Raw genomic sequence first — 18,950 nt, 5'->3', positions numbered from 1 at the left:
CATTCTGCCGAGCAAAACAATTAAGAGCACAGCCTCTGGAGGCACATTGCATGGGTTTGAATCCAAGTTTTGGCAAGTTGATTAAACTCTCTGTGCCTTAGTTTCCTCACATGTGAAATCAGAATAATACCTCATAGATTTGTTAAAGATTTAAATGAGTTAATATAGGTAAAGAGCTTAGAGCAGCCCCTAGTTTATAGTTAAGCACTCAATACATGTTAGCTATTATTATTTGCATTTTGATAGTTTCAATGCAGACATGGTAGTTAATTGAGGTACCCAGCAGTTAATGAAAAGAAAAGTTACAAAGTCGTGTTGCTATTGCACATGGCTCATGATGGGAATTGAAATGATGAGAGTAGACAATTTTGGAAAGCTAGGCTTAAGGCTTAGTTCTTTGTCAGGGTACAGGTAATGCAGATGGTGGGGTAAAGGGATGTTCAAGGAAGGGCAGGACAGAAGAATCCAGCAAGAAGGTAAAACAGTGTCATTGGCTTGAAAGTGTGAAAAATGTTAACTGTGAGACAGTGGTTCAAGAAAGCTGACTACCTAGTTGGCAAGGGAGAACAGCACAGCATTGGCAGAAACTCAAGTGCTGGTGTTTTGACCTTGCATTGTTCACCCCTCGTGTAATCTGAGGAAGATCTCCTAACATTTATGGACTGTAGTTTTCTAATCTATAAAATTATTTTGCTGGGTTTGATTCGTGAAATCTCCTTCTAGCACTTTTGTTGCTGGCTTCCATGATCTGGGTTACAGCTAACCTTTGAGTGATTTTAGTAGATAGTGTGCCCAAAAGCCAGATTGTAGGGAGTTAAAAGAGTGATTAAATGGTGGGAGACCATCTGTTCAGGAAGTGAGTTTGCTGCAGTCCAAGACAGGTTATAAACCTCTCCTAATTTAGTAGATTTGTTATATAGCACTCCTAGAATATGGATTTATACCTGCTTCCCTTTTTTATATTCTTGTTTCAGATCTGTTCACAGTTTTTAAAGGTTTATTAGCCTTAGGTGATTTAGGGAAATTTTGCATGAAGCTCAGTTTTATTTGTTCATTCTAATGCTCTGAAACAGTGTAACCAGTTTGAGACATAATTTCTACTTAAAGGATTAAAAAAACTCTACTTCATTAGCTTGACAAAGAAAGAAAGTGCTTGTGTGGGACCAAAAAGCCAAATTTATCTACAAGCATGGGAATGAATTTGAGTGCTGAACAGAAGTTCTTATGATTATCATAATGAAACAGAATAAAATAGTCAAGGCATCAGAAATGCTTCTGAAAGTCTAGCCTGCCTATGCCACAGCTACACAAAGGTTCTCTTCAGGAATACTGTCTGCAGTCTTTAAGGGAAATGAAAGTCTCCTATCAACTAGTATTTATACCAGAGCCAATGAAAATTAAATACTTGGTCAAAAACATCCAGAACTTAGAAAAGTTAAATTTGAAGTTAAAAAAAGAAAAAAAAAGAAAAAATGAGCTTAAACAAATATAATAGCATCATTCTTTTTTTTTTTTTTGGCTGCACTGGGTCTTCGTTGCTGCGTGCGGGCAGTGAGCATGGGCTACTCTTCATTGCGGTGCGTGGACTTCTCATTGTGGTGGCTTCTGTTGTTGCAGAGCACGGGCTCTAAATGCATGGGCTTCAGTAGCTGTGGCTCGCGGGCTCTAGAGCGCAGGCTCAGTAGTTGTGGCTCGCGGGCTTAGTTGCTCCGCGGCATGTGGGATCTTCCCGGACCAGGGATCGAACCCGTGTCCCCTGCATTGGCAGGCGGATTCTTAACCACTGCGCCACGCTAATTAACCCACTGAACTTGTTAAAATTAAAAGTTCCAATAATAGGCGTGAGATATTATGAAATATTTCATCTACAAGATGAAGACTTCTTATATTCATGGCAGAAATGTAAAAGAAGAAAAATAGACCCAAGCAAGAAAACAAGGTTTATTGTCCAAAATAAAGATGTACAAGGAATATTATGATCTAGTATTGTTTTAATGAATCTACTGCAAGTCTCAATTTGTGCCCCTGTTCTGATTCAGCACACTGAGCCCACTTATATTCCTGGCATTTTATTCTGAGAACAGAATCCTGTTTATTCATAAATATAAATAAATTTATGAATTTACCTGGGACTTCCCTATTTCCCTTTCTTTTCTTATTTTTGAATCTACGAAAAGTTTTTAAAGGTCTATTGATCTTCGAAGAGAAACCTATCCTTTATTTCTATTCTAACCCTCTCTTATTTAATGATCCATATTATGAGGAGCTGTCAGCCGGAGGACTGGGCTTTGGGAGCCCTACTCCCTGACAGCCAGGAGCAGTGTTCTCTCACAAGGTCCTTAGAGAGTTCCAGGTGTTTCTGCCATTGTACTGAATAAAATATGAGTATTTTTTGTCAGCTACTTGAAGCAATATTTTACGTTTATGGCATAATCATCGTGATAGAGCAGATCATGTGTGTTGTAGCACCCTTGAGAGAATTCAGTTTCACATTTATCATTTTCAGTGATACCCAAGCTTTGAATCTGAGAAGTAAACTAGCACATTTACTGTGCCAATTAAAATGGATTGATCTACTTTGACAGTCTTTGGAGAAAAGGTCAATGTGAAAGGAATGCTTTTTAGTCATAAAAGCTTATTTTCCAAGCTGCAGAGGTTCTAAATTTAGGGTGAAAGTCAGTACGTATTTACTAAATCATGTACATATTTATACAGATCTGAGCTAAAAACATATACACTTGTTGGTCTCTCATTTTTCAAATTAATGAAGAAAAGGGGGTTTCATACTTTGTTTTCTGAAAATACAGTTGCATGAAATTTTGTACAAATTATTTTCCTGAAGATTAAAGAATATGAGATATATATGTAATTTTTATTTTTAAGAAGGTGGTATAGTATAGTGGCTTTGCATCATACAGGCCTAGCTTATATAAAACCCATTTCTTCTACTTACTAACTCAGTGACCTTGGACAGTGTAATTAATCTCTCTATGCCTCACTTTCTTCACCTATTAAATAGGGATAATACTTCATAACTCATGGTGGTTGTATGTAATTAAATGGTAATATTGTATGTAAAGCTCTTAACAAAATGTCTGACATTATAAGACCTAAATAAATATTATTGCTATTTTTATTTTATTCCAAATAACTTATTTTATAAATAATATTACTTTCTCATAATGAGAATGAGAAAAATCCTAAACAGTCTGGAGAAAAACATTATATTTTCAACATTTTGGCTATTACTATGTATAGGCTTTCTTATTATGCATAGTCTTACTGGATATTCAGTTTTGCACTCGCTAACACTTATTTATACTCTCATAGTTATTTTTCATATTATTTCTATAAAATGTTGTTTTAAATGTCTATATGATGTTTCTTTATTTGGCTGTGTCAAGTTTCCTGTATCATATAATGTAATATATGGCTATATCAAGTTTCCTGTACCATATAATACCCTTTAATGTAATAATTTCTATTCTAGAAGTTTATCCTAATAAGAGCCGATTAAGATTTAATGTATACTGCATTATAGTGTTTTTAAGACTGCTGTTGTGGCTAAAAAGCTTTTCATTAAAAGGTCTCTACTTACTTATCTGTTCCTAAATGAAATATTTTATATTCCATAGTGTTCATTAGCTAAAGAAAATTAGGCAAGGGATAAGATAAAACAATTTTTCACACGTACATAAAAATGAAAATCACTTTCTAGAAACTTTCCTTCCCTAAGACACACTTGATCCAAATGTATTGTTACAGACCTTAGCCTAGATTTGGGAATGTTTTATTTTTTAATCAAATGTGTCTATATAAACCATAAAACTACCCATAGCTCTGTAGAGAGGAGTTGATTCCTTCTTGTTTCACCGATAAAGTTCAAAATTATTTGCCATGCCATTATGTTTATTACCTGTACCTCACATACATGGTAGAATATTAAAAGTATATTAAGAGACTATTAAGATTATCAAGAGCATCTTGTTTAATTCCATCATTTTATAGAGCAGGAAACTGAGATTCAAAGAGAAGTGACATGTCCGAGGTCACACAGGTACATATCCAATGCTGGAACCCAGGTGTCCTGAAGTGTGGCCTGGTGAGCCATATACACCATGGTGAAAATGCACATTTACTGCATGGTATTAAAGAAAATACTATTCAGTGACACTTATTAAAAATGATAAGGCAGACTATTCAGGACCATCACAATAGGTATACGGACCACTGCAGTGGGATTTTACAGTGGGGAAGAGAGATTGGACTCAACTCCAAATATAGCATGGGCAAGAGGGAATTTATAACCAAGGAGCATGGTGGTAGTCAGTGGATGAAAAATTACTAAGAGGAAATATCACAGGTAAGGGGGATTCTGGTTAAACCAACCAACAGGATTCTTTGCTTAAGACAGGCCAGGGTGATCACATATCACTTGGGGGATGGTAGAGGATGAGGAATCTGAACAGATACAGAGGCTGAACAAATAGATACTGATGGTGAGGGTTCTGGTTAAACTGACTAAGCAGGATTCTTGCTAAAACTGAATTTTACAAGGAAGCACACAGATGAGCCTACAAGGAGGTTCAGGAGCCTGACCAAAGTTTGCTTAAGTGAAGAATCATTGCCAGTGGGGCTTATAATATTAATGTCATTTTCCTGTGTCCTCATTGTGCCTTAATTATGACTAAGGTAGACAGTCTTAAGCAGCGTATCTTTCATTATTGCAGCTTCCACACAACAGCTAGCATAGTGCTTCTATAGCTAGGCCAACAAATAATCATTTATCAACCAGTCACTTACCAGTAGGAATGTGAAACCACTATTTAGTTTCTGTCATTCCTTTGTTTCCTCCTACGTTGGCAAGTTTTTCATTTATTTTTGTTTTTTTAGTACTCAGTTTGACCTTATTAATAATCATTATATATTAAAATACTTGTATAAACTTTTATAATGTCTATTGATTAAACATTATAGTTGGGCTGTTTCGCAGAAGATAAGATTTGAATTTTGAAGAATTGGAAAGAATGTAAAGGAAGGATTAGCCTCATTAAGTAAGGAGGCATTTGAATATATTTTTTAGATTATATTCAGTTTAGAAAAAATTAAATTTTGAGTATTTGACCTGTTAAATTTCTCTTACCTCTTTGTATGTCTTTGATTAAGACTGTCCCTATACACATGCAAGCCACTGTTTTAATTTGGACAAGTGGCTTTTTTTTAATTTGGAAGGTATCAATAGTTGCACTTTAAAAATTAGCCCTGTATTGATAGTTTTGATTTGGCATAGATACAACTTAACTGTCTGTTGCATTTTCTCAGACTACATTATCCTGTTGTATCCCATACTTCTTAAGAATGTTAAATTAGAAATGTCAGAATGTAATGCCTAATAAATATATCTTTTGAAAATCACTTTCAGTGGCTTAGGAGAAGGCCATATTCATATAATGCATACAATTTTATATAATTTCATAAATTTTATGAATTTTCATGAGAAAACCTTCATATTTTATTGTTCTTAATTATTTTTGTGAGCACCTTATTATTTCCTCAATCTTATTTAAAACGTCTTCCGTTGTGGGAGTGTGTGGTTCGGAGAGCAAAAGGGACACTGTGGCATGGTCAGATAACTGAACACCGATTATGACTCTTCTATCATTAATCAGAGACTGAAGAAACTAATAAAGTTAGCACAAGAATATGAGTTAAATGTGGCAGTGAAGAATAAATAATCGTATGTAGCAGAGCATGAGCCCTTCCTTGCACTGGGTCAAAATTGTTGAAAGTGGGAGATAGAGTTTTAAGTTCTCAGAAGTGTCTGTAAAAATAAAGGTTAAAACTAAGCTAATGGAGGTTAGGTGATTAAGAGCTACAAACTACTATGTATAAAATAAATAAGCTATAAGGATATATTGTACAGCACAGGGAATATAGCCAATATTTTATAATAACTTTAAATGCAGTATAATCTAGTAAAATTTTGAATCACTGTGTTATAAACCTGAAACTAATATAATATTGTAAATCAGCTATACTTGAATAAGAAAAAACTAGATTAATGTATTCTAGTACATGCTGAGATACCTCTAATAATGAATGGATCTTTTCTTTTGAATCCCAGGCATTAACTCACGCAACTTTTTTCCCTCCACCTTTATCCTGTTCTATTTTGATATCCATTCTTTCTTCTATATGTCAACCTCTTTCCCTCTACATACTTCTTCTCCTCAATCTATAGAGATGTTTAATTGTCCCTGACCTTAAAAAAAAGAAAGAAAGAAAGAAAAAAATTCCTCAAATGTGCCCCCTGTCACGTTCCCTTCTTTCCTTCCCTTTCAAACATCTGAGAAAAATACTTGCACCATCTCCATTTCTTCAGCTTCCAGTCACTCCTTACCCTGTGCAGTCTGACTGCTTATACCACCGACCTACTAAAACACATGCAGAAGATTACTCCTGACCTCCTAATTGATAAATCCATTGATCTTTCTTCTTATTTTAGTCTGTTTGTCCTCAAAGATATTCAGTACCATTGAATACTCCCTTCTCCTTTAAACTTTGTAAAAGCATAGAAGTAATCTTTGATTCCTCCATACCTATGTCACTCCTTCTCCCCTTCCCAATCCAGTCATGTCAGTTCTATTTCCTAAATATTCCTGAAATCTTTTCACTTGCTCCTTCTTCATTCCAACCACTATCATCTCTCAACTGCAGCGCTCAATGAATCTCCTTGTGTCCACCCTGCCTTCTGCAAACCATGTCTGTATAGCAGCCATTATAAGTTAATATATATAAAATGCTTGGGCAGAACCTGGCCTATAGTAGGTACTATATATGTATTTATTACTATTGTTCTAAAAATGTAAATTACATTGAGTCTTTCCTTGTTTGAAACCCTTTTAAAAAGTAGCTTTTCGTTCCACTTAGATGAAAGCCAAATGCCTTGTTGCCTTAGAAGGCCTTTTGGGCCTTAACTCCACCCTCACCTCTTATTCTTTTGCTTGCCTGTTATGCTCCACATACACTGGTCTCCTCTTAGTTCCTCAGACCCTTCAAGTCTTTTCTTCTCAGGGCCTTTGCTATTCCTTCTGCCTGAGTGTTTGTTACCAGATCTTGTTCCTTCTTGATACTGAATTCAGTCTCAGATTTAATGACACCCCCCAGGAGAATTATTTTCTGACCATTAATCTAAAGTAGCCCTATCTCCAGTTACTCTCTCATATCATCCTTTACGTTTATCCTTTTTATTCTTACAGCTCATATACCTTTTTCTATAAAGTCCTCCTCAATCCTCTGAGACTAAATTAGATGCTCCCTCCCTTGCCCTCAAAGCACCCACCGGTTTAATAGCATTGTATTTACTATCCTACTGAACTCCATATATAGTTTGTCTTCTCCGTTCTATGCTGAGTTCCTGAAGAATAGGAATAACATTTCATCTATCTTTCTGCCATCCCTGGTGCCTACCATGATGTTTGGATGAATGAACAGGTGAACAAACCCTGAGCATTTCTAGTACACAGATTTGTTGAATTGTGATCTCATCAATATGGAAGACATTTAGGTTTACTCTGCTAAGAGCGATGGTAGCGTGTGTCCTCTGCAGTCAGGTCCCCAGTGAGAATCTACACTAGAAACAATTTGGCCTCAACCAGTGAACATGGCTCTATATAGTTAAAAGCTCGTTGGATTCTAGAGCTTGCTGGGTTCCTCTGTAACTGTTTGGTCTCTAACCCAGCAGCTATAAATCTTACCACAGGTTCTCCCTTGCACTGTTTAATTAGCCCAGTCTTTTTGTTCTTGAGAAGAGCATCTAGTGCTGAAAGAGAAAGTAGCACAGGTTTTTATACTTTTCCCCCTTCAAAGCCCCTCTTCTTAGGTGGCTTTCACATTGTAATAACTGTACATGTGGCCTGTCCATTCATTTCCACTCATACATGGAGTCGTGCACTTGGCAATTCTCTAGTGTACTGAAAAGTTTACTGTCTAGCTGGTAAGATGAGGCAGACTGACTTGGTAGAGAGAACACTAGACCAAGTTAGTCCAGAGACCTGGGTTCTGTTTCTGGGTCTGCCACTAACTTGCTGAGGACCTGGACCATTTCCCTTGCCTGTACCTCAGTCTCCTCATCCATCAAGTGGGTTACTGATTTTTATCAAGGAAACCCATTTTTCAGACAAAATCTTAGGCAGAATTTCAGCATAAAAAATAGTTTAAAAGTTGTGCTCCGCTGGCTGAAGTGGAGTCCTCTCATGGACTCCCTCACACCTTTTTTTATTACCTACTCCCAGATGATAAAAATGGCCCCTTCTACCTCTGGCATTTCAACTCAGACACCAGAGAAATGATCTAGTCAATGTAGGCATCCACAGGAGAAAAACCAGAAACAAGTTGTCTTGCTATAACTTGCTTCCTTTTCCCCCATGATTCTAAATAGCTGGTTTCCATTTGTCTACCATTGGAGACCTTTCAGTGGTGGTAACCCAACACCTGAGGTCCTTTGAAATGACATGGAAACTCTGAGAGGGAAATGGCTAGATTTTTGGAACCTATACTCCCCTTCTTCTGCCTATACCTCCCCTATCTCACCCTCATTTTACCAGTCTTTCCCTATGTTGACCACTCTGTTGTGTTTTTATAAGTTTCTCATCATTTGTTCTTCCTGCTGGTTATGATTAAATCTGTGTGAACACCATGAGTCAGGGTTTCTCCATGTGGGCCCATATAGTCATTTTAGCATCATTTCCAGGAAATAGACAAGACCAATAGCACAGTCATTTCTTTAAGATAAAAATATAGAAACATCCAGTTACAGCATTTGCTTAGACAGGAGTAAAAACAGTTCAACAAATCAATTTGTTGTGACAAAAGGATGATTAGTATTCCCTTCCATGATAATTGCAGTCATTGAAAGGACTGCTCTCAAAAACCATTGCCCGAGTTATTCATTCAGGCATTTGAAACTATGTGTCTGAGGTCTGGGAATACTTTCTAAAATTCGTTTGTTTTCCTCTTAAATAGAAAGCTTGTATAATCACTAATGCAATGTATAAATACAGGGATCCTAAAGGGCCATTTTCTCCCTGGCCTTCTCTACTCTTAAGCCAAGTTTAGCTTTTTAACCATGCTGTTGTTGGTATTTCCACTTACCTTTCCTCTGCATCCCTATTCATTTTCTCCAAGTAGCTGCTTTGGCTTGGTTGGAAATGTCAGAATAAGATGCCAGTGTGTTCCAGTCAGGATGTGCCTGTGTTCAAACTGCTGTAGCCTGCTACTTGGCTCTTGCAGGAAAAATACTGTGGATATGGTGTCTCTAGTTGGAATTGAGATGTATAAAGCATCTGCCTGGTTTCTTCAGCTAATGAGGTTTTGCTGAAAAAAGAGTGTAATGAAAAAATGCTGGATGTTGGCAGGACCTACTGATGAAGGCTAATGAACATAAATGAGTTTCTATAAGGCCCCAGAAGCAGAGGCAGAGAATGTTTCAATGCACTGCCCTTGAGGCAAGACCAGTCTTGGGTGGGGTGTGACCCGTTTATTTGTTGGCTTCTTTTTTTCTTTCCTTCTCTCCCTCCTCCTGTGTCCTTCTTTCAGTAAAAGACCTATTCAAGCCAGCCACAGTAGATTATTTTATGCAGCATAGGGCATATTAAAAATAAAGCGCCTTAGACCAGAGCTTAATACAATGTTGCAAAAATAAGAATTATGAGTTTTACATGCTGTATTCATTATTTAATAGAAGAGGTAATTTTTAAATTTAATTGCCAAAAATTTACGAAATGTATTCTGTCAAAAAGGAGATAAGAAAATAGGTGTTTTGTAGACACCCCTTGGAGTTGAGTTTTCTTCAGACCTGATGTCAAGTGAATGAAGAGTGACTGTTGGTAGAACACAAAGGCTTTTGCTCACCACTCTGCTCCCTGTGACTGTAACACATTCCTACAACTGTGTGTTGGTTAATTTTATGTGTCAATCTGGCTGGGACATGGAGTACCCAAATATGTGGTCAAACATTATTCTGGATGAGGGTTAAGATGTTTCTGGATGAGATTAACATTCAGATCAGTAGAGTGAGCAGGTCAGATTGCCCTCCCTAATGTGGGTGGGCCTCATCCCAGGAGGCCTGAGTGGAACAAAGAGGCTGACCCTCCCCCAAGTAAGAGAGGATTCTCCCTGCCTGATGGCCTTCAAACTGGGATATTGGCTTTTTTCCTGCCTTTGGACTAGAACTGGGTCTTGAGCTTCCTGGCCTTTGGACTAGAGCTACACCATCAGCTCTCCTGGGTCTCCAGCTTGCCTACTCACCCTGCAGATTGTGGGACTTGCCAGACTTCGTAATTGCCTGAGTCAGTTCTTTATAGTAAATCTCTTTCTTCTCTTTATACATTCACAAACACACGTGTGCGCATGCGTGCGTGGACACACACACGCACGCACACACACACGCACCCTGTTGGCTCTGTTTCTCTGGAGAACCTGAACTAATACAAACCACAGCAGCAAGCAGCACATAATTCATGCAATATATACCATGACAGGCACCATACTGACTTTAGACTTAGACATATCTGCAGTCAGGTTTAAGTTCTACCACCGACCTTTGACAAATTATTTCACCACTCTTCACTTCAGTTTCCTGATCTTTAAAAATGGGAGTTTTTGTGACAGTACATATGACAGACTCTTGAGATATATTAATTCCTTGACATTCTAAACTGGACGACAAAACCAATGTAATCAATAAAATAATAATATAAATCTTATTACTAGCCTGTCATGTTATTTCCATGAATAAGTTATAAATGAACAGAATCTATACATCTTTCTGTGCCATTCTCCTAGGAAAGACTCACATGCTTCCCACTGCCCCCTCCCAAAATCCCATCTTACTGATCTTTTCTGATAACAATCTTCTAGTGCCCCCACATAATCCAGTGGTAGTAATGCCTCTGAGTGTTTTTGGTTGAATGATTGTTCTACTCTTATAAGCAAAATTAAAACCTGATGTTTAATGGTTCCACGGTTTAACTATAACCATGTTCAGAGATTTCAGTTGCAAAAGGTTGACTAGCCTTAAATGATAAAAGATGTGAAAATATGACATTAATAAGTATGGTTCATATACAAAATAAGGGTATACTAAGCAGTTAAAACAAAATATGAGGGCATGTTCTGTGTACTAATATATGATATATGATTAAGTGGGAAAAAGTACTGATAGTATACTACCTTTTGTCTAAAATATGAGAAAGTAAGATTATAGATTCTTGTTTGCTTTTATATGCAAAAGGCAACTCCGGAAAGGGGCATAAGTAATCATAGTAATTGCGTGGTTGGTAGGTGGTGGGGTGGATACATCGGCCACTGGTAGGAGAGAAACGTCACTGAAAACTTTTTCATAATTTAAAAATTTTTGAACCATACGAATTAATTGTCTATTAAAATTAAACTGAAAAAAGAACAAGGGGAAGGAAAACCATTAGGGTACATTCACATTTAAATTTCTCTGTATACCCTTTGAAAGTTGTATTACACTGTTTTATTTATAGCTCCCAGCTGAAAATCTCCTAGCCTTGTTACTTTGACCTGATTTTGTTAATTTGAAAACTAGAATCTAGACAGATGTACATGCAGTGTTTTAATTACCATAGTTTTAAATTTTGAGCAAGGTGGGGTGCAATATTAATACAGGTAGTGCCCAGCTCACCAGCAAGTTAGGCTATAAAAGTTTCTCTTCCACTGTTCACTTAAAAATGATAAAGATAGTAAATTTTATGTTATGTGGTTTTTTATCTCAATTTAAAAAACTGTTAAAAAACCCAATCTGACTTTATTCATTTATAGAAATGAAAGTTTTAAATTGGAATATTTTCAACTACAGGTTGTTGGTCCTGAATCATGTAGTTAAAATGACTTGTACAATCCTTAATAGCTTATAAAAATATGTGTACATTTAGTTATGATTCTTTCCCTTTGTTAAAAATATCTTGTTTATATTTGCAAATATTTGTCCTTTATGCTCAAGGGAAGATTTGTATATTGCTAATAAAAATGTAACAATACTTTAAAAAAATATTTTTCCTCCAGACCACCGAATGAGTGCCAATTGCCTTCTTTTTGTATAAGGTGCTGTGTACATGCTAAGTGAGAAAAGAGCATGAGGCATCCGTCAAGGGTGCACTCTCTAATTGTACAGACCACTCATAAGCATGAAAAAAGCCCTGGCAGGGAGATGGCAAGTGACTCATGCAGACAGCACCTGCTCTTGCTCATAGAGACAGAGACGTCTTGGCATCCTGATGTTTGGGGGACTTTATGGAGGAGACTAGGTTGAAAGAGTGGGCCAGGAACTGGATAAGCAGAAAGAAACAGAAGGAACAGTCCAAGTGTAGGACAGAGGACAGAAACTTGAGATGGATATGATGAACTGCTTTTTATTTTTTTAGTGGAGTGTTCTAAGACAAACAGGGAACTGCAGGTAGAAGTGAAGTTGTAAAGGTCCTCAGGAAGTTGGGGCTTTATTTGGGAAACACTGGTTTTGGAGTATAAAAGTGATATCCTAAACATGACAAAAATATGCCTGTTACTCACCTGCCCACCCTTCCTCCCATTTCTTCATTCATTCAACAAATATTTTTTCACCACCTCCTTTGTGAAAATCACTGATACAAGAAAATTTCCCTAACCATGAAGTACAGAAGATGGGCAAAGGCAAGTGTGAAGCAGAAAGTCCAGAAAGCCTGTAACAGTGATCCAGGATTGTAGTCATGTTACTGGATTGATAAAAGGGCTAATGCTTTTTAAACACTTAAGAGTATTTGCCAAATATTTTATCATTACTGTAAATGGAGTATAACCGTTAAAAATTGTGAAACACCTGTACGCCTGTAATTTACATAATATTATACATCAACTATACTTCAATTAAAAAAGCATGTATATTATATTGAAAAAAAAGACTATATGCCAGACACTGTGTTAAATGCTTATATATGTTATGTATTATCCTCATAACCCTATAAAGTAGACACTTTTATTATCCCAGTTTACCAATGAAGAAGCTGAGGCTTAGAGAGGTTAATTAATATAGTCACACAACAAAGAATAGTATAAATATCGTTTGTTTAGCAGATCAAAGTTTGTAAATATTTTTATAGGCCCTCTTTTGTTTGATCCTCTGCCTATGTGTTAGGCCTCCTAAATAACATTATTCTCATTTTATAGATAAGCACAGAAGAACATAGAGAAACTTGCCTAGGCAGTCATTCATCAGACAGTAAGCACGTACCGTGTGCCAGGCATTCTTCTAGGCAATAGACAAGATAGATCAAGGTGCTTGTCCTCAGGGAATTGTTTTCTGGTGGGGATGAATAATGGTGAATATATAAGTAAATAATATCTAATAATTTCTGGAGATGACAAGTACTGTGAAGTAGACAAAATAAGGTAAAGTAATAGAGGGGGGCTGGCCACGGTAGAAAATGAAGGCCTTTCTAAGGAAGTGATGATGGTTGAGACCTGTATAACAAGAGGGCCTTATGCAACAATCTGAAGGGAAAACATTCCAAGCAAGAGTGCAGTTAAGTACAGAGGCCCTGAGATAGGAACACAGTTGTCATTTTCAGTGGAGAGAACCCAGTGTGGCTAACACATGGTGAAGGAGAGGAGGGAGAATGAGAAAGAAGAGGTAGGCTGGAGCTTGATTATGTAGGGACTTGTAGGCTGTGGTAAACAGTTTGGTTCTTATTCTGTGGGCAATAGGAAGACAGTGGAGAGTTTTAAACAGGGTGTCTGTGTGTATGCATGTTGGGGGGGGGGTGACATGGTCTGATTTACACTTTTTTAAAAAACCATCCTTGTTGCTGTTTGCAGGATAGACTGTGTGAATGGTGGGGTAAGACTGAGGTAGGTAGAACAGTTAGTTGACCAAGTGAAAGATCATGGTGACTTTGAGTAGGGTGGTAGTAGCAGTGGAGTTGGAGAAAAGTGGTGTGTTTGAGATGTGCTTTGGAGCTAGAGCCAGTAGGACTTATTGGTGAGTTAACAGTGCGTTAGAGAGGCAGACAGTACACTGTAATGTTTAAGAGATAGATGAGATTGCCCAGATTTGGATCCCTACTTTGCCACTTACTAGCTATATGATGTTTAGATAAGTTTTTTAACCACTCTGCACCTCAGTTTTCTCCTTAGTAAATGAGGATAATTGTAGTAACCTACCTAATAGGGGTGTTTTGATCAGTAAATAATATGGCTACACAGTGTTCAATAAGTGTTGTCTTTTTGTTTGTTTTAGTGGTTACTGGTTATGAGGTTTGAAGGAGAAAGAGGAATCAAGGATAACTTACACATTTTTGGCCAGATCAAATGAGTGCACAGTACGGCATCTTAAAGAGATAAGAAATAGTGGTGTTGGGAAAGCTGGACAGCCTCATGTAAATCAATGAAATTAGAACATTCCCTCACACCAAATACAAAAAATAAACTCAAAATGTTTTAAAGACCTAAATATAAAACATTACACCATAAAACTCCTAGGAGAGAACATAGGCAAAACATTCTCTGACGTAAATCATAGCAATATTTTCTTAAATCAGTCTCACAAAACAAAAGAAATAAAAGCAAAAATAAACAAATGGGACCTAATCAAACTTGAAAGCTTTTGCACAGCAAAGGAAAGCACCAACAAAACAAAAAGACAACCTATGGAATTCGAGAAAATATTTTCAAACAATGCAGCTGACAAGGGGTTAATTTCCAAAATATACAAACAGCTGATACAACTCAATAGCAAAAAAATACAAACAGCCCAGCCAAAAAATGGGCAAAAGACGTGACTAGACATTTCTCCAAAGAAGATATACAGGTGGCCAACAGGCACATGAAAAGATGCTCAACTTTACTAATTATTAGAGAATGACCATCATCAAAAAGTCTACAAATAATAAATGCTGGAGAGGGTGTGGAGAAAAGGGAACCCTCCTACGCTCTCGGTGGAAATGTAAATTGGTGCAGCCAGTATGGAGGTTCCTTAAAACACTAAAAATAGAGTTACCATATGATCCAGCCAATACCACTCCTGGGTATATATTTTGGAAAAAACAAGAATTCTAATTTGAAATGATGCATGTGTCCCAGTGTTCACTGCAGCACTATTTAGAGTAGTCAAGACATGGATGCATCCTAAATGTCCATCGACAGATGAATGGATAAAGAAGATGTGGTACATATATACAATGGAATATTACTCAGCCATAAAAATAGATTGAAATATTGCAATTTGCAGCAACATGGATAGACCTAGAGAATATCATACTAAGTGACGTACGTCAGACAGAGAAAGAGAAATATTATATGATATCACTTACATGTGGAATCTAAAAAATAATACAAATGACTCTATATACAAAACAGAAGTAGACTCACAGACAGAAAACAAACTTATGGTTACCAAAGGGGGAAGAGGGAGTGGAGCGATAAATTAGGAGTATGGGATTAACAGATACAAACTACTATACATAAAAGAGATAAGCAAAAAGATTTACTGTATAGCACAGGGAACTATATTCAATATCTTGTAAAGACCTATAATGGAAAATAACCTGAAAAAATATATATATATGTATAACTGAATCACTTTGTGGTACACCTGAAACTAACACAATATTGTAAATCAACTATACTTCAATTAAAAAATAAAATTTAAAAAAGAGAGATAAGACATACTTTAAGGGTGAGTGAATTTAAGGATGGAAATCAGTAGTTCAGTTTTGTCCATGATAAGTTTAAGGGTCCTATTAGATAACCAGGATCATGGGAGAGGAAGTGACAAGAGTGGAACTTGTTTTGTGGGTATTTCACTTCTAAAACTTGCCCTCTTTCCACTCTTTGAGAGGCAGAGTAAGTGAGTGATTATGAGCACAGACTCTGCAGTCAGACTGCCTGGATCTGAATTCTAGCTCTGCTATTTACTAGCTTTATGACCTTGGATTAGTTACTTAAACTTTCTGTGCCTCATTTTTGTTACCTGTAAAATGGGGATAATGGTTTGTTAAAGCACTTAGATCAGTGCCTCCTCACACACAGAATGTACAATGTTCTGTAAAGTGATTGTTGCTATTGTTGTTACTTTTCAATCCTGAATGTTGCTATAGAAATGAAATGAGAAGAAGATTCAAGCAAGGTATTTTATGAAGGAAGGATTAACAGGATTTTGGTGACAAATTGGATATGGAGGGTAAAAGAGAGGAGTCAAAGATGGTTCAGAGGTTCTGAGCTAGAGTGAGTCTATTTGGGGTAGAGGTAGGGTTGATAAGGAGTTGAGTTTTAGACCTATTAACTTTGAAAATAGCCAAAAGAAAATGTCCAGAAAGCAGTTTAAAATGTGGGAACTAGATAGAACTCAAGAGAAAGTTCAAGACTAGAAATATAGGTATGGAATCATCTGCTTAGAAGTGATAATGAAAGATACCAGAGTGAATGAGTTTGGTGAGAGAGAAAGAGAAAGAAGTGGGACGAATAGAAGAACAAGGACTTAAAGGGTAAGGACTTCCATCTCAAGGGCAAAGCAAGATAGATGGCAGAGTACAGAGCTAACAGAGACGAGGAAGGTAAGGAAATAGTGGTAGTCTATGTTTGAGAAATAAAGGGAGGGAAAACTGGGAAGGTGGTAAGTCATCTGAGGATTTCTTTGAAAAGATGTTTGGAATTATTTGGAGAAGAACTAGTCGTAAAAATGGGATGGTGGATGGTCCTAATGTCTTAGAGTGGTGGAAGCCAGTGGGGTCTAGGGCAACATAGATGTTACAGCAAATCTCAACAAGGAAGAGAAAGCAGCTGCCCTAGGATAGGTGTGAAAACTGTAAGTACAGCTGCAGGAAATATTAGTGCCCTTCATTGTTACTATGTTTCAAATACTGTACTTGACACTTTGTTCTCCCTGAATCCTCAGGATTCTCCGAAATATTGGAAACCACCTAAATGTTATCAAAATAAACATGCCTTGAATAAATTATGGCACATCCATATAATGTAATGTCTTTCAGCCATTATTTTTTAAACTAGGTAGATCTATACTGTCAAAGGAAGGTATCAGTGGGATACTTTTCTGTGATAATAAACACATTTGAAAACTTACCTATCTATTGCAATAGACTAAACTCAAGGATGGGCACTGGGTTGTATTCATCTTGTAATATCAGGGTCTAGCGTGGATTCTTGTATGTCTTAACTATTGGTCAAATGAATGAGTGCATACATGCTTATAAAATGGAGAGCACTAGTACCACACTGGGCTTGAGTATGTGTGTGTGTGTGTGTGTGTGTGCATGTGCACGTGTGTACTTTGTGAACCTAAAAGCGGAAAATATTATAATATTATTAAGGAAAATACCATTCAGAAATAGAAGGTATTAATTATTATTAGGCAGTTTTCAGAGAGACTTCATTGGTTTAGACAGTAATTTTGGTGATTTGAAGAAAATTATGAAAATAGAGAAAAGATAGTTCCAACTTTGTCAGTGAAAGGAAGAAAATTGTTGGGGTGGGACTGGCCACGCACAATTCTTTCTGTGGGTGGAAATGGGGTGAAGCGTCCCGCTTGGGCTGGGGTTAAAGGCCTGAGCTCATTATGGTAGATGGTTTGTGAACTGGAACTTTCCGAAATGCTGACTTTTCAAATGAAAGAGTTCTTCAACCATCGAATAGTCCCCTAATCAGATGCTCACTATGATTCAACATGTGTAGTGGGCATTTTAGATCCGAGTGCTCTGTCATACAAATAGAAACAACGTTGTCTTAAACAGGCCTGTGATTCAAAAAGAAGAAACCAATTTACCAGTTAGGATCTGTAAGCTGCCTTATTTATTGTTAGTGGAATAACATCTGCATTCTAATATATGTATTCACTTGCTTTTTATTTAAAAACTCTAATTGCCCTGAAGATTATAGATAATGGCCCACTCTAAGGTTACTTCTTTTGATGAATGGGAGATTTCATCCAAGAAAAATAAAGCTTAATGTTTTCATTTGTTAGAAATCTTGATGAGACTCTGAATAATTACTTTTTCTCATCCTTTTGAGTAACATCAACTTTTAAAGTCTTTATCTAATAAAAATAGAATTTATAGCATTTTTAAAGTCTATTTATTTCTGTGAGGTTGTTCCATCATATTTTTCCTTATATATTCATTTAAATCACATTGAAGACTGCCTGAAATGGCATTTTCACGATGATTCTGGGAACCATCCTTTGACTGTATGTTATTTACTGCTGATATATGTATTCTGGTGTTTCTTGCTTTCTATCATACATAAATTCTACTGGCATATTGAATACCATAGAGAGGAACTGACTGATAGTAAATCAAATGTTTTACAGCATACTATTGGGAATGTTGGATTCATTACTATGAAGAAATTATATTTGATCACAATTTTCAGAGCTTCCTAATACTGTAATTTATTGGTGCTTCTTAATGTTCTGTATTAGTTATATACAAGCTCAAAATTGGATTCATTTTAGCAATGCATAATATATGCTATAGTGAATCTTTTCCACACACACAAAAAGTAGCAAATATCCAACACTATGTTTGATTAGAACTATTAAGCCCAACAGCTTGTATTTAACTAACACAGTGGTAATTATATAGTCAATTGGGTAGTTCATTCTCTACCGTAGAAGCTGTATATTAGAATAAAGCTATTTTGATGTATCAGGTGCCAAAGGAAAATTGGCTAACAAGAAAGGGAATAACTTTATGTGGTGAAGATGTCAAATGAACAGTTTTAACTCACAGTCATTTTTTTAGAGAATACGTAAGTTAGGTTTTTATTTTTAGTTCCCACTCTTCCCTTCATAGTTAAATGATGGAAAATGACTCTCGGTCCCCAAACTACTCTTATGCATCATTCAAAATAGCCCTGACAGGCTAGCCCCTCCGGTAGTG

At 36.6% G+C, this 18,950-nt stretch overlaps 1 protein-coding gene across 4 annotated transcripts in view; it reads left to right on the top strand.

Moving 5' to 3' along the window:
• PHKB (phosphorylase kinase regulatory subunit beta) overlaps positions 1-18,950 on the top strand; it is a 194,912-nt gene that overhangs the window by 124,111 nt on the left and 51,851 nt on the right. The window lies entirely within an intron of this gene.

This window comes from Eschrichtius robustus, chromosome 19, assembly GCF_028021215.1.
Source record: "Eschrichtius robustus isolate mEscRob2 chromosome 19, mEscRob2.pri, whole genome shotgun sequence".
Lineage (NCBI taxonomy): Eukaryota > Metazoa > Chordata > Mammalia > Artiodactyla > Eschrichtiidae > Eschrichtius > Eschrichtius robustus.
This window is presented reverse-complemented; position numbering and strand designations above follow the sequence as displayed.